The sequence below is a fragment of the Macrobrachium nipponense genome, chromosome 35, assembly GCF_015104395.2.
Source record: "Macrobrachium nipponense isolate FS-2020 chromosome 35, ASM1510439v2, whole genome shotgun sequence".
Taxonomy (NCBI): domain Eukaryota; kingdom Metazoa; phylum Arthropoda; class Malacostraca; order Decapoda; family Palaemonidae; genus Macrobrachium; species Macrobrachium nipponense.
In genome coordinates, this window is record NC_061096.1 from 45,349,531 (window position 1) to 45,366,996 (window position 17,466).

A 17,466-nucleotide genomic window follows, 5' to 3' on the forward strand; every position below is an offset into this window, starting at 1 on the left:
ATAAGAAGGATATGGGATATGCCAGTGGAAATTGTACCCATAATCATAGGAACACTAGGCACGATCCCAAGATCACTGAAAAGGAATCTGGAAAAACTAGAGGCCGAAGTAGCTCCAGGACTCATGCAGAAGAGTGTGATCCTGGAAACGGCGCACATAGTAAGAAGAGTGATGGACTCCTAAGGAGGCAGGATGCAACCCGGAACCCCACACTATAAATACCACCCAGTCGAATTGGAGGACTGTAATAAACCCAAATAATAATAATATAATAATAATAATAATAATAATAATAATAATAATAATAATAATAATAATTAATTAATAATAATTATTAATAATTATTATTATTATTATTATTATTATTATTATTATTATTATTAGAAGAAGATAAACCCCTATTCATATGGAACAAGCCTATATTGGTAATATGAATAGTTTATCCTCTTAATAATAATAATAATAATAATAATAATAATAATAATAATAATAATAATAATAATAATAATAATAATATTATTATTATTATTATTATTATTATTATTATTATTATTATTATTATTATTATTATTATTATTATTATTATTATTATTAAGAGGATAAACTATTCATATTACCACTATAGGCTTGTTCCATATGAATAGGGGTTAATCTAATAATAATAATAATAATAATAATAATAATAATAATAATAATAATAATAGAAATGATAATAATTAGGGCTTCCAAAGAATATGGGGCGCATTTGTAACAAGTTACAGAAGATAACATGAAATACAAAAAAAACGAGATTATGTTACTAGAAAAGGGAAAAAATGTGTAAAATTGACAAATTAACAAATAAATAGATAAAAGCCTATATAAATCAGTAAAATACATGGTGAATTATTTAGGGCAGTAATGCTTGAACTTCTGAAATGCATGTAAAAGATTTACGTGGCCCACGCATTAAAGACACCTATTGTGAAGTTCCATGTCCAAATGAATCTTATGGAGGTTACTCTCGCTAGGTGTCATTGTTAGGGAAGGGAAACCTGCACTTCTTAGCAGCTAGCAGCCCTGTCTGGGAGTTGGAGATCCAAGTGGGGGGCTGCCGTTCAGAGAGAGAGAGAGAGAGAGAGAGAGAGAGAGAGAGGAACGGTTTTCCAGCGGGATCCCAACAACGTTGGCTACAATATCTTACTACATATCTGAAGCACATGGCATTTATACTCCTGTCTGAATGTATAAGGAGCTTAATAGCCGACATATGCGTTTATAGCTGTAAATACTAGCTTTTTTAAGAACACGCTACCATCTGTGAACGTCCGGTTCTTGCTTGTAAATCGTGTCAGGTTCCACAGTCGTATGTGTACGTGTGTGTGGGTATCTGATTGTGTGCGTATGTGCCCGTATTTGCAGCTACATTCATATACAGTATAGCAATGTAATCATTTGAGAATCCTGAACCATTTTTTATTTACACCTTTGCAAAGCAGCCCGGCCTGGTTTCTAAACATAAAAAAAATATTGTTGTTTATTTACAAAAACTATTTTGAGAAGCCCAAAACTTTCTTTATTTACATCCTTGCAAAGCAGCCCAGCCTGCTTTCTAAACATACAAAATATTGTTCTGTTTATTTACAAAAACCATTCTGAGAAGCCCAAAACTTTCTTTTTTTACATCTTTGTAAAGCAGCCCAGCCTGCTTTCTAAACATAAAAAAATATTGTCCTGTTTATTTACAAAAACCATTCTGAAAAGCCCAAAACTTTCTTTACTTACATCTTTGCAAAGCAGCCCAGCCTGCTTTCTAAACATAAAAAAATATCCTTCCGTTTATTTACAAAAACCATTTTGAGAAGTCGAAAACTTTCTTTATTTACAACTTTGCAAAGCAGTCCCGCTTCAATGTAATAAAAGAGTTGTTCTATTTGTTTACAAAAACCCAAAGTGATTATCGTAGACGTCACTTATAAGTCCAATTAGTTTCTGTATCAAATATAATTCCCGAGAAATTTAAAGCGAAAAAATAAGCAATTAATGATTTGATATGGTGTGAGCTCCTATGAATGGGAAGTTATTTCACCGTGAGACTTAAAAATGGATTTCGCCTTTGGCACGATGGTATGGATGCTATGAGAGAGAGAGAGAGAGAGAGAGAGAGAGAGAGAGAGAGAGAGTCATATGAATAAAAATGCGGAAATACAAGAGGGTAAAATGTACTAACTTTAAATTCTAAAGATTAAAAGAGCGAAAGAAAAAAGCCTATAAATACAAAATATAACCATATAAAAAATCTAATGAAACTAAATTCTAAATTGAGATATATATATATATTATATATATATATATATATATATATATATTATATATATATATATAATATATATATATATATATATATATATATATATATATATATATATATATATAAAGGTTTTTTGCCACGAAGGAAAAAATGCGTGGCAAAAAACCTTTATTTATACATAGCATCACGTTTTATATAATTCGTGATCAAGTTATTCACACATATATATATATATATATATATATATATATATATATATAGATATATATATATATATATATATATATATATATATATATATTGTCCACCTTTAAATTTTGGTGTATTTTGTTTCATAATAGCCAAGCTAGACACATATATAAGTGGAACTTTTGATAAAAATTAGAAATACAGATTTTTTGTACAACTGTATGCTGTCTCTCTCTCTCTCTCCTCTACTCTCATTTCCTCCTCACCAGCATCACTAATCTCACTCAGCCTCTGTCCATGAGAGAGATCTTAACCCTTCCTCCACCGTTACCTAGCCAGTACCCACCCTCCGTCCCCATTTTCATCCAAGCCACAACCTCCTCCCACCCCGCCCACCCTGTCTCCGACAACAGCACCTTCCTTACTTCTATAGGCGTAACTGACCCACAATTACCACACTTCAAACCCTTTTAATTGGATTTCCCCACTTAACGATTTTACCGACTTGCTGACCGAGATCGGTTGTGGTTTCCACCAGGCGTGTGTGTGTTGTGTGTGTGTGTGTGTGCGCGCGCGCGAGCGCGTGTGCGCTTTTGTATGCTTATTTTTGTAAGATGGGGAGGTTAAGTGAGAGAGAGAGAGAGAGAATTATACATCCAATATATATGTATTTAAAAATATATACCTATATATATATATATAAAGAGAGAGAGAGAAAGAGAGAGAGAGTGAAGAGAGAGAGAGAATGTTTTATGAGAGAAGTGCAGCATTGTATCATTATTTCTTTCTAAATTCCTTTTAATCGAACTAAAAGATTTGAGATGCAGTATATTCATCAATAATAAATCAATTTCATACGCTATGATTTGATCATTTAACCTGTACTGTTATTACATACCTACCAAGATTCTTAGTGCAATCTATCCTTCCTTAGTCTTCAAGTTGTTTACGCTAAACAGTAGTTATACTTGAACTATTATTTTCTTACTAAAACAGTAAATGTTCGAAGACAAATAGTGCTGTAAAACTAGTTTATAAGCTGTGTCCTCTATCACCCACTGATTTAAAATCTTGTATTAGTGAACAATACTGAACAGCTCTCTGAGTGGCTACCGGCATCTTCCCTTCAAACAACACTCAGAATTTGTTTTCTGAATTAAGCTGCCGAAGTCAAGAAAAAAAGTTACATTTCAATCATTACCTCATTCCTTCAAAGGTTAAGTACTCGATTACAAGACAAAACATGGCTCTGTACAGCAAAATGGTAGCTAGAGAACATGATTTGTGAGATTAATATTTATTCAAATCTAAGATGTCATTCAGTATATTGTATATGAGAGTGCAAAGGTGGTGTATGAATCTGTCAATAGTCTTATTGTGCATCTAACGCCATTACCTTCTTACTAATATTTCGAAGTTCTCAACTTGAAATATTTCATTAATTTTGTTCCCACAAGTTGGTGATTACCTACAGCCATCGATGTTCTAGTAACACTCACACAAATTATATATATATATATATATATATATATATATATATATATATATATATATATACATATATATAAACAAGAGAGAGAGAGAGAGAGAGAGAGAGAGAGAGAGACCATCACCCCACCGCAAGTATGGACATGCCCTCATGGGTACAGTAGACCACCTGGTAAGAGGGGAAAAGAAAACAAAAGAAAACAAACAAAAACAAGAGAGAGAGAGAGAGAGAGAAGAGAGAGAGAAAGAGAGAGAAACAGGCTCTACCCAACTACCCAAAGTCAGACGCCCTGAGACCCAGACAAGAAGGAACAACTCAAAAGTGCTTTGCCCCAAGTAATTACGCAAGCAGTCTTCCTAGATAGGAAGATTTAAAAATAAGAAAAAAAACAGGAAGAGGAAAAAAAAAACCTAAACAGGGGAATTTGATTAAGACAAATAGTAGTAGGTAGGACGTTGCGGCTACTCTTGGAAAATTTAAAGATATTGGAATAGGGGAAGAGACTGACTGGGTGTTTGTTCCCAATAAGGGTGGTAGATAATTGAGGGCAGGAGAGAGAGAGAGAGAGAGAGAGAGAGAGAGAGAGAGAGAGAGAGAGAGAGAGGTCAAGTCGCCCAAGAAGCAAGAGAAATAAACAAAAAACAATAAATAAAAAATAAGTAAGAGAGAGAGAGAGAGAGAGAGATAGAGAGAGAAGGGGGGGGGGGGGCGTCAAGTCGCACCAAGGAGCAAGAGAGACAAAAAACAATAAATAAAAAAATATTAGTTAAGGACCGAGAGATGACGAGAGAGAGAGATAGAGAGAGAAGGGGGGGGGGGGCGTCAAGTCGCACAAGAAGCAAGAGAGATAAACAAAAAATCCAATAAATAAAAATAATGATTAAAAGAAAGAGAGAGAGAGAGAGAGAAAGAGCGCGCGCGAGAGAGAGAGAGAGTGGCACAAGAAGCGAGAGAAATGAACAAAAAACAATAAATAAAAAATAATGAATAAAAGAGAGAGAGAGAGGAGGGGGTGGGGGGAGGGGGGGGCGCTGTCAAGTCACACAAGAAGCAGGAGAAATAAAGAAAAAACAGTATATCAAAATAATGAATAAAATAGAGAGAGAGAGAGAGAGAGAGAGAGAGAGAGAGAGAGAGAGGCCAAGTCGCCCAAGAAGCAAAACAAGTGGAAAAAATATAAATAAAGTAATAAACAAATAAAAGATCAATAAATAAAAGTGAAGTTATAGACTCATGTGTCAAGATGAAGGCTGTTTGGGGCTTTCAAAATGATTGTGGTTGAGTGTCTGAATCAACAGATGTACTGAAACTTGTATATTTAAAATATTGAATCAGATTGTTAAGATATTTATTAGTAAGAGTTTCAAAATGACGAGAAAATATTCGACAGTTTTATGACAGAAACCATTGTCATAAGTTTGGCTGAAAATAATTTTGGAAAGTGAGAGAGACCGGCTACATAAAAATAGAATTTTGTAAACGTCTAACAATGGTGAATGATTTGCGCTTTTAAAACTATAAGACATTGTTATTTAAAATGAGAGATTTAAAATTTATGAACATAAGAAACCCTGAATATTAAAAATAAGAGAGTAAGACCAAACACATATATTACTGACATAATAACTTTAAACACCAGGGTATTGTATTGTGCTTCTCATGTCAATACATACAATACCCTGATGTTTAATAACTTTAAACATTAGGGTATTGTATTTATTAACATAAGAAGCCTCGTATATAAAAAAAAAATATGGTAAGACCAACATATCTGTTAACGACATAAAAAATAATTCTAAACATGAGGGCATTGTTAATAGCTTCAGTATACCATTATACCTTTAAGACAAGCATATTCTTTGATTCCCATGCACCAGACCGCTATGGCTCCTAATAACTATCAGTTATGCTTATTTTTTCGAAGTTTGCTTAAACTTTTCTTTCATCAGAAGGAGAGTCCGGCGCAAAGTAAGTAAAATCCTAATTTAAAATTTAATTGATTTTCATTAGCAACCAAATGAATGAGGGCACAAATAATTAAAAGTAATCAACGCATTTTAACTACGTCCCTGGTGATGCAGTCATCAATTCTACTGGTATTTTTTTCTTATCAGATATCTAAACGAGTAAAGAACAATTAGGTGCAATTAGAGCTTTCAGGTACGCCATCTGTTGATTAGATTAAAAGTTAACAGAGTATTAGGAGTCGCTCAAATAGATATAATTAACCAAGGTTAGGCAGACAACGACCTTTCATTTATAACCTCTCGTAAATAATCAGCTTTATAAAAGAAGAGAGAGATACTGGCATAGAAAGTTAAACCAATATATGGCCTGTAAATTCAACAGAGCGCTGGATTTTAGTTATCCATGGGATATCTGGCTAAGAGTGTCTTCAGAATCTGAGATATTCTGTTACTCAGAAAAGACGAATATATCTGAATTCAATGAACTGAAATCTAACAAACAAGATGTGCATCACAAAATTATTAAACATAGCCCTAGACAAGGATACAAAAATGTAAATGTTTTGTAAAAGTAAAAAAACAAAATTGAGTTAGTGGAGGATAATCTCTCGAAATTACATCAAGGGCATCTCTACAAAAATAAGAATTGATAGATTTCTACAGAGCGCTTATCTGAATACATGCATACATACATACACACACACACACACACACATATATATATATATATATATAATATATAATATATATACATATACATATATATACATATGTATGAATATGTATAATATGCGTGTGTGTATTACCTTTAAAGCAACAGTTCCGCTGTCTAAGTTTGGTAAAAATTGTAGTTAAACCTTGACAAAGGCTTGTAATGCTATATTCACATATTTTCATTAAATATCTGAATATATTCGTATTATATATAACTTGGGTAAGCTACTCAACTACGACTCGTGACAGATATCCGAACCATCAACCTATATTACCTGAGTGAATTAACCATTGTTATGACAAGAATTAAATTATGGAGCTTTGATGGAGGCTAACTGCTCCTCATTCCTATACCAAATTAATCCATTGAATGCTAATCATCGGTGGTTGTAATGATCTTAAGCTGCCATACTATGACAGGGATTTTAATTGCTTATTTAAAGTTATCAAGTTTCACTTCACGAGACCAGGTACCATTTGTAATCATTCCTAGCTAAGTAATAACCTCTCAAAAATTGCATTATCTCGGCAGGCGAGATCTGTTGAAACTGTTTTTGAATTCCACTTAAATCAAAGAGCATATGACCTAATGAATTATTCCATACAACTCCATTCGCACTAATAATAATAATAGATATTATTATTATTCAGAAGTTGATGCCTATTCATATGGAGCAAGCCCAAAAAGGCCACTGACTTGAAATTCTTGAAGCCTCCAAAGAATATGGTGTTCAATCAAAAGAAGTAACAGAAGAAAATAGGAAACCCAGGAAGAAGAGATCAATTTTTAGAAAACAATTGATTAAAACGAGTAATAAACAGAAAGATAGAAGTGTAAGTAAATTATGAAAATGCAAGGAGAACTGGTTCAGGGTAGTGATGCACTGCATCTTCGCTTGAACCTTTTCGAGTTCCAGTTGGATAACATCCTCAGATAAACTGTTCTTCCACGAACGTTTACAGCAGCAATGAAGTATAATACCTGTTACAAGCAAACTGACTTGAAATCTCAATATATGAATGCTACTGACTCCACCATCCGTCTAGGACAAGTTTACACTCATAACTTTCTCTCACGAAACGCTTCCTAGAGCCAATTCTTTACAGGGAATTGGTTTCATAAGCCCCAGGACTCTTGATGAAGACTGATTTACATACTATATTTATATAAACTATATATATAAACATATATATATATATATATATATATATATATATATATATATATATATATATATATATATATATATGGTGTGTGTGTGTTTGTGTGTAAGTACACGTGCACTTTGCGAGACTATGAATATATACGGTCCAAGAGCAGAAAAAAATAATAGAGAAAGATAGAAAGATTGAGTCTCTGGGAGTATGAATATTTGAGGGGTTGGACAATGAGAAAGAGGTGGTCATGCTAGGGAACGTAAACGCAAAATAGGTGAAAGAGAAACAAAAGAAAATTTTCTGAGGAACCTCATGCAACGTTTAAAAATTTGGGAATTGTACTCCTTTAAAAACATTAATGGACTTAGTACTAAACAGAAGGGTCGCTTATGTAGGAAGGAATATTCAAACTTCAAGTAATTCAGATACCCCATACGTATCAATCGCCTATGATTCAGATATCAATAGATGTATAAATGATTGAGTTTATACAACCTTTCTTGTAGAGATAATATAGAAATAAAACTGCCTTCCCTTTGCTTTATGCACATGGGTATTTTGCATCTTCACTATATCCTGTTTCTATAGCTTTTTGCTAGTAAATATGTACATATATATATGTACACACACACATATATATCTATCTATCTGTCTATCTATATCTATCTATATATATATATAGATATATATATGTATATATATGTATATATATATGATATAGTATATATATTATACTATATATAACATATATATATATATATATATATATATATATATATATATATATATATGTATAAAAGAAATGGAAAAGAAAGAAGTGAGAGAGCTCCTTTCTTTTACTCTCTCTTTCTCTCTCCAACCATCACAGTCTCTTCCTACTTTCTTCTCACCAATACCAACTCTCTCTCTCTCTCTCTCTCTCCTCTCTCTCTCTCTCTCTCCTCCCAAACAACTGCTCTTCTCTGTCTGTCTGTCTGCCTGTCTATCTCTCACTCACTTTTCCATCTCTCCTACCTACAGCCCTCTACTCTCTCTCTCTCTCTGTCCTCTCTCTCTCTCCTCCCAAACTATCTCTCTCTTCTCTCTCTCCTCCTCCTCCAAAACACACACACTTCTCTGTGTCTGTCTATCTGTCTATCTCTCTAACCCTCACTGTTTTTTTTCCTCTTTCGTCTCCCTAACACCCCGCCTACTCTCTCTCACTTCCTTTCCTCTCATTCTCTCTCTGTCGATCCCTTTCTCAAATATGTATGATAAATTCGTAAAGTAACTAAGTCTACAGACATAACCAGCCCCGTTTCACAGGCAGAACCAGCTCTGCTTCATGGAATCCCTTCTCATCCCCACCCCCTTCGGATGGGGTGAGGTAGGGTGAAACGCCATTGTAAAAACACGCGCGTATTCGAATGCATTGTTGTGTCAAAATTTCAACGCAATCGGTGCAGAGCTTTCGGAGATTTAAGAATCTGAACAAACGAATATTTACAGTTATTTATATAGAAGATATAATATAGACAAATCAAACAAAAATGTGCTAAAGTGTCTCCAATTTACATGTGTATATACACACATATATGTATAATATATGTATTATATATATATATATTATATATATATATATTATATATATATATATAGATATAATTTATTTATAGTTTTACATATATGTTTACATATAAAATAAAACATAATCAAAGTGTAAGGAGCCTTGCAAGCAAAATGTTGTTTATTATTGCTAACTTCAACAGACAGAATCAGAGCATGATTTGAAGTCCCATCTTGAAACTCCATTAGACATTTTTTTTAATGTATAATAAAGATTTATTTAGACCCTTTGATTCAAACAGACTATAATTAATAAGATAAACTACAAAGTGGTACCGCCTGATCATTGTTATATTAGTTGTTTATAAGGATGAAAATGATTATGAGTTGTAATAGAAACCCTTTTTTTTTCTCTCTCTCGAAACATAATAAACTTCACAAGTAGAACAAATGAAGGATTATTTTTTAAATCCACATGAAAAATGAATTTGTTTTCTTATCATTTATAAAGAAGGATAATTGCTATAATATGATGTCTTGCAGGTGTTACTTGACCTTAAGTTGGTGATTGAATGCGCTTGCTACAATTCTAATTCTAACGAAAGTACTTTCATTTAATACATATGTTATAGATATATATATTATATATATATATATATTATATATATATAAATATATATATATATGTATATATTATGTATTATATATAATGATTATATATAAGTACATATATATATTAATTATAGATAAATATTTAGATATAATTTATATATAAGATATACTTTTTATATGTAATTCATATATTACACATTTACATATATATTTTATTTTGTTTAATACATATTAGATATATATATATATATATATGATATATGTATATATATATATTATATATATATATATAATATAATATATATATATATATATATATATATATATATATTTATATATATATTAGATATATATATTATATATTATATTATAATTATAGAGAGAGAAGAGAGAGAGAGAGAGAGAGAAGAGAGAGAGAGAGAGAGAGAGAGAGAGCGCAAATGAAAAAGTCCTATACGCCATACCCAGTTCTAAGAACAGCTAAATGTGTCTGCAAGTTTCAGTTATATAAATAAAACTTAATACGATGCATCGCTGTATAATACAGTACAGCTAAACGTCGTTCGCCTTACAGAATTATCGTTCAATCCCGCAATGAATTAAAATGATCCACTGCAAACTTCTGTTAATCTACTTTCGTTAGGGAAATATCTCCCAAATTTCCATCACATAATTATTTATATTCTAACCTGCCAAGAATTTCATTTCATTACTGACGGCAATGGGAGTAACAAATTGTTAATAATGATAAATTAGACCAGGATACACTTGTTAGTTAGAATGGCTTTGAAATTCTTTATTTTTTTTACTTAGATACTAATTTACTTATTCAGTCAAACTGCACACTAATAGTTTCTGTTGCTTATGCATGTTTACAGCTAGTTTATGATATAATTTCTGTGTATTCGGGTACGTAAGTTTGCTTGTTCTTGTACTGTAAGGTTAAAATATGGTTCCCCTCATTAATTACTATTATTATTATTCTGACAATGAACCTTATTCATAAAGAACAAGCCCAAAGGGGCCACTGACTTGAAATTCAAGAAGGTTCCAAAGAAAGAAGTAACAGAAGGTAATGGGTAATGCAGAAAAAAAAGAGATCTGTTACTACAAAATAAAAAAATTTACAAATCAATAAACAAATATATGAAAATGTACGAAAAAGATAAAATACAATGGGAATTGCTTTAGGGTGGTAATGCATTACATCTTCGATTGGTAGCAACGATTATTACGAACTTTTATAGCAGTAAGTACTGTCTTAGTCTTCGATAGAATATAACAGTACACTGCTAATATACACAGTATGAAACGTGCACATACTTATATAAATGCTTGCAAATAAACTATATACGCATAGTAAATATCTCTTGCTATGATTTAGACCTCTTTATTTATGATTTAGATGGGAAAAATGGCCATTAACATTTCAGCAAGGAGAAAAAACTCGTGCTTAGAAAAGAGAGCAGCAAATAATAATATTAGATTATGGATGAAAATTAAAATGAATAAGTAAGGAAACATATGTCTATATATAATATAAATATATACTGTATAGATTTGATAAATAAAAAAATAGATAAATAAATATATAAAATTGAAAAATAAATAAAAAACAAGAAATTAATACGATGCGTTTGAAAAATTCACATATGTCTATATATAGCATACATATATACAGTATATATATGATAAATAAATAAATGAATAAATAAATAAATAAATAAATAAACAAATAAAAAAATAGATATAAATAAGAACTTAGCACAACCTCGTTTGAAAAATTCAACGTTCTGGCGTGACGCTTCAATCCCTACGACCCAACGTTGTCATCTGGCAACATTTCCAAGATTACAGGAAATATTTTACCCTTTTTTCCATCAGGCCACCAAAAGACCACCTTGAGCAGTGGTTCTCAATCTTTTTCTAGTGATGACACCCTAGCTAATGTGATCATTACCGTGGCACTCCTTCTCCACCATCCCACCATATCGCATGAATTTACTTCTTATTTAATGAATAAAATTATTATCCGTACTCAAGCCCAAATCAGTACACCGTACATACACCAATATGCTGTACAAACAAAGAGCATATCAGAGTACACGTTCTGATAATAATTATATAGAGACTTCTGCAATTATTTTTTTAAATGTTCATTGAGATGATCTAGCCAAGACAAAATTCATGGAACCCCAGGGCGCCACGGGACCCAGTTTGAGACTCACTGAACTTGAGCTTCGTTTTCTCAGCATTGGAGACAATATGAATGGAATACAATACTTTTCTTAAAAAGAAGGAGGGAATAACTTAGTAAAATGACATTTGCACTTACGGGTAAAATTACGGCAGGAGATACCTCAGAGCCCTTGTGGTACTTGACTGCAGATAGTAGTTTAGAAATTCTGAAAGAGAAAAAAGATGTTGTTATTATTTTAGGATTAATAACAAACAGAAACTCAATTTAAAGTGCTATATCTTGCTACGAAATTTATGCTGTAGTACCTTTAAACATACTCATACATACACACACAAGCACCTACACACACACACACACACACACACACATATATATATATATATATATATATATATAATATATATATATATATATATATATATTATATATATATTATATAGATAGATTATGCATATATGTATATATAGATTAACCTACAAATGTTTAATACCCAATTCTCTCTCTCTCTCTCTCTCTCTCTCTCTCTCTCTCTCTCTCTCTCTCTCTCTCTCTCTCTCTCTCTCTCTCTATATATATATATATATATATATATATATATATATATATATATATATATATATATATATATATAAATAGTCTGCATACCGAAGGGGAATCATTATTGACAAGAAGCTGGTTGTCTCACGGGTTTGAACCGCCGAGCACGATAACTAACGACGTTGAGTGACGTGCGCATTAAAGCTTCAGCTATCAAGAGAAGTATAAGCGCAGGTATTTGTACTTAGCCTGATATCCGGTTTGGTACGTTTGAAACACGTAGCTATTCTTTCTTTATGACAATGATTTCTATCACATCACAGCGATTTATATACAAACATTAAGCTACGGAATTTGTACAGTTTAGTCGGTACCACTTTATACCTCCTATGATAGCCAGATGGTTAAGTAGTTAGTTCTCGCGTTCGCAGGTTCAAGCCCGTGAGACGACGGACTGTTTATCAATTATAATTCCCCTTCAGTATACTAGACATATATATATATATATATATAGTATATATATATACTATATATATATATATATATATATATTTACTGCTTCCGAGGTAGAGCGAATTAGTATTAAACGACATTTGTAGATTAATGCATGTATGTAAATCACGGTGTGATATATATATATATATATATATATATATATATATATGTGTGTGTGTGTGTGTGTGTGTGTGTGTACGAAACTTGTTCGGATTTGTTTTACGTGTCACCCCAACACCCCGTGAGAACTGTCCGTAATTTAAACAACACAGCATCATTCCAAATAAACAACACTCGCGTTACAGATATTCCCCATAAAAAAATAAATAAATAAAAACATTTAACTGTCTGAGAGGCATCGTATAACTTCCCGCAAATGACTGCCAGTCATATCTGGCGGAGGAAGGTTTAAAATACAGGTACTTTTATCTCGTTGTCTGACCATTAATGGGACGTAAACAAGATTTGCGCATCGGAATTACTTTGGGTCTTCGAAGTGACATTAAGGGAAGTTTACGACGCCGCGAATGGGGCTCGTAACTCGCCTCAGAACGGACAGTAACTTACCACCGACGGAGGAGGAGGAGGAAAGGGCTCGGCAGCGCTCGGCGAAACAGCTTGTGATTACGCTAAGCGAGTGGCTTTTTAATTGGCAGTGCTTCTGTTGTGGCTTGTAAAGCGTAGGGCTTCAGGTGAAGGTTTTGTATGAAAGCGAAGGCGTAATTGCGTTTAAAGGACTGCGTTGCCTTGACAGGATATTATTTCTTCATCTTTAATGTTGGCGGGAGAGCGAGATTCGGAATCAAGCCTTGTTTAAATATGGCAAAAAAAAAAAAAAAAAAAAAAAAAGACAGTAAAGAAGTATGTCTAAGATATAGGATCAACCAATATGTTTTTGTAACTTAGGAAGACAATATAATTCGATCTAAAACTGTATATATTTGATCCCAGTGACAGAAATTGGAATTAAAATTAAGATGTCAAATTTAGACCAAAGACCAAGCGCTTGGACCCATGAGGTTATTCAGCACTTAAAGGGGTTTAAAAAGCTTTGAAAGGTGCAACTGGAAGAAAACTTCAAAGCAGTTGTTCTATGAAACAATTGTTAGCAGAGGGTGGAAAGATGGAAGAAAGAGTACATGAAAAAGGGTATAGTAAAATTAATGAAAGAGGTTGCAGCTCAGAGCCAAAGGAACGCTGCAAAGAACCATAAAAAAGGCCTACAGTGCACTACGTGAGGTGCACTGACGGCACTACTGCTCCTCTACGGGGCCAGAGTGACAATTCAATAAAAGAAGAGAAAATTTTTTTGATCCTACATCAAAATATTGCAACAATATTCTTCAGCATTTTACATAAATTATTCTCCTGCTGTATATTTTCTCCATTCAAAAAGCAAATCTCATTTGAACACCATCGTGAACCCCAGAGCCTTGGGAACAAACACGGAATAGTGTTACTTTATAGCCTTCCTCAACCCCCCTCCAATTACCTGAACGAACACTTCACTTTTCCTCTCAACTTGATGAATGACTTGCTAACTCGTTTCAAGATTGCATTTTTTTTTCTCTTCCAGAGAAGTGCTCCTACGCATGAGTACATTTCTATTGTAGGGTTTCTCTGAAGGCTGATTTGATCGAGAGAACGAAAACTTTGTTTAATTTGCCTAAGTTTTTCTTTTTTTCTTTCTATCTTCTTTTTCTTCTGTTACTGGTTTAAGTTTTGGTCTCACGACGACACGGGCTCTTCCTCGTGTACATCGTAAGACCTAACATATTCTTGTTGGGATAGAAAGATTTGGTTCATTTCCCGTTTACTGATGATAACAAGATAGGGTGGGACATGCAATGCTTTTCTTTCTTTCGTAAATGTAAATAAAAGCAGATTGATTCTTGCAATTTCTTGTTAATGTGCCTTATAGGAAAAATTAAGATGTTAGCTCTCTCTCTCTCTCTCTCTCTCTCTCTCTCTCTCTCTCTCTCTCTCTCTCTCCTGCCAACAAGAAAGGAAAATACTTTAGACCTAGTATTTGTGAACGAGATGAATTATGTTAAAGAAATAATAGTTTATAATGCGAGTATTTCAGACCATAATGTCATAGAATTAACAGTCCAAGTGAAAACAGAGATAAGCAAGAAATGAAAAAGTGGGAAGGATATGGAAAATACAACTTCTACAGTAAAAATATAAAATGGTCAGAAATAAATGAAGAATTAAACAAAGATTGGGATAACATTTTCGTAAGTGATGACATAAGGGTAAATACGGAGATATTATATAAAATATTAGAGAAAATAGTGGATAAATATATACCGAAGAAGAAAAGTAAACATCAGTCATGCATACCAAGAGACAGAAGGATCTTGTTCCAGAAAATCAGAAATGGGAAAAAAAGGTCTTGCAAAAGGAAAAAATGCATGGAAAGTTACAGAACTAAAAAAGTAAGATTAGATGCAGAACAAAAGATTCAATCAAAAGAAAATGAAAAACGGGACTTGGAAGAAAAAACCCTAGTAAATATCAAGCAAAACCCCAAACTATTATACTCATACGCGAAAACGATGAATAAAAGAAGAATAGAAATTGGCCCTCTAAGAATTGAAGGGAGATTAACGAATGAAAAAAAAGGAAATTTGCAACATATTGGCAGAACGATATAAGAGAGAATTCACCCCTAGAATAGATAATGAAGATAATGATATAGAAGTAAGGGACGAAAATAGTGAATATTTAGCTGACATAGAAATTAATGAAGTGATATTGTCAAGGCAATTAATGAAATTAAAAATGGAGCTGCTGCAGGGCCGGATGGTGAGTCCACCCACGCTATTTTGTTAAAGAAAGTAGTTCATTCTATCGCAAAGCCACTTGCAATATTATTAAGACAAAGTGTAGATACAGGCATGCATTTATGATGAGCACAAATTAGCATATATTACCCCTACATTGAAGTGGATCAAGACTAGAAGCAAGTAAATTATTTAGGCCTGTGAGTCTAACATCACATATTATGAAAGTGTATGAAAGGGTAATGAAGAAAAATATTATGAAACATTTAATAAAAAATAATCTGTTTAATATAGGACAAACATGGTTTCGTACCCGGAAAAAGTACACAAACCCAAACTGTTAGTCCACCGTGAGAACATATACAAAAATATGAAAAACGGAAATAAAACAGATGTGGTTTACTAGACTTTGCAAAAAAGCTTTTGACAAGGTAGATCATAATATATTAGTGAAGAAAATAGAAAAACATAATATAGTGGATAAAGTAGGAAGATGGTTAAAAGAATTTTTACACAACAGAAAACAGATAGTTATTGCAAACGATGAGAAATCGGATGAAGCTAAGGTAATTTCCGATGTGCCGCAAGGTACGGTGTTAGCTGCATTACTGTTTGTTATTATGATGCAGACTTAGACAGTAATGTTAAGGACTCGGTAGTGAGTAGTTTCGCTGATCGACAGAAAGAATAAGTAAGGTAGAACAAATGTTACTTGTGATGAAGATAGGTAAACGACGCTACAAAGAGACCTTAACAAAGTATATGATTGGGCAGAGGTACATAAGATGGTATTTAACTCTGATAAATTTGAATCAATAAACTATGGAGACAGAGAAGGAAAGCTATATGCATATAGGGGACCTAATAATGAGACAATCACAAATAAGGAAGCAGTTAAAGACCTCGATGTGATGATGAATACGAACATGTTATGCAACGATCAAATAGCAATTCTATTGGCAAAATGTAAAGCAAAAATGGGAATGTTGTTACGGCACTTCAAAACAAGAAAAGCTGAACACATGATTATGCTTTATAAAACATATGTTCGTAGTCCACTTGAATATTGCAATATGATATGGTACCCACACTATCAAAAGGATATTGCACAAATAGAGAGTGTACAAAGGTCCTTTACTGCTAGAATAAAAGAAGTTAAGGACCCTGACTACTGGGAAAGACTACAATCCTTAAAATATATAGTCTAGAAAGGAGAAGAGAACGCTACATGATAATTCAGGCATGGAAACTGATAGAAGGAATAGCTGAAAACATTATGGAGCTAAAAATATCAGAAAGAGCAAGCAGAAGTAGATTAATAGTGCCCAAAACTATACCAGGAAAAATAAGGAAAGCACACTGGACATTACTCCACTACGCACCAGCATCGACAATGCAGCGTCTATTCAATGCGTTGCCAGCTCATCTGAGGAATATATCAGGAGTGAGCGTAGATGTGTTTAAGAATAAGCTCGACAAAT

At 32.9% G+C, this 17,466-nt stretch overlaps 1 long non-coding RNA gene across 2 annotated transcripts in view; it reads right to left on the reverse strand.

The window, feature by feature from the left end:
• The window catches only part of LOC135208240 (uncharacterized), a 154,256-nt gene that overhangs the window by 46,513 nt on the left and 90,277 nt on the right, over positions 1 to 17,466 (reverse strand). For both annotated transcript variants that reach the window (XR_010313135.1, XR_010313134.1), the window contains exon 3: positions 12,300 to 12,369. This is a non-coding gene — a long non-coding RNA (uncharacterized LOC135208240). The remainder of the gene's footprint in view (positions 1 to 12,299; positions 12,370 to 17,466) is intronic.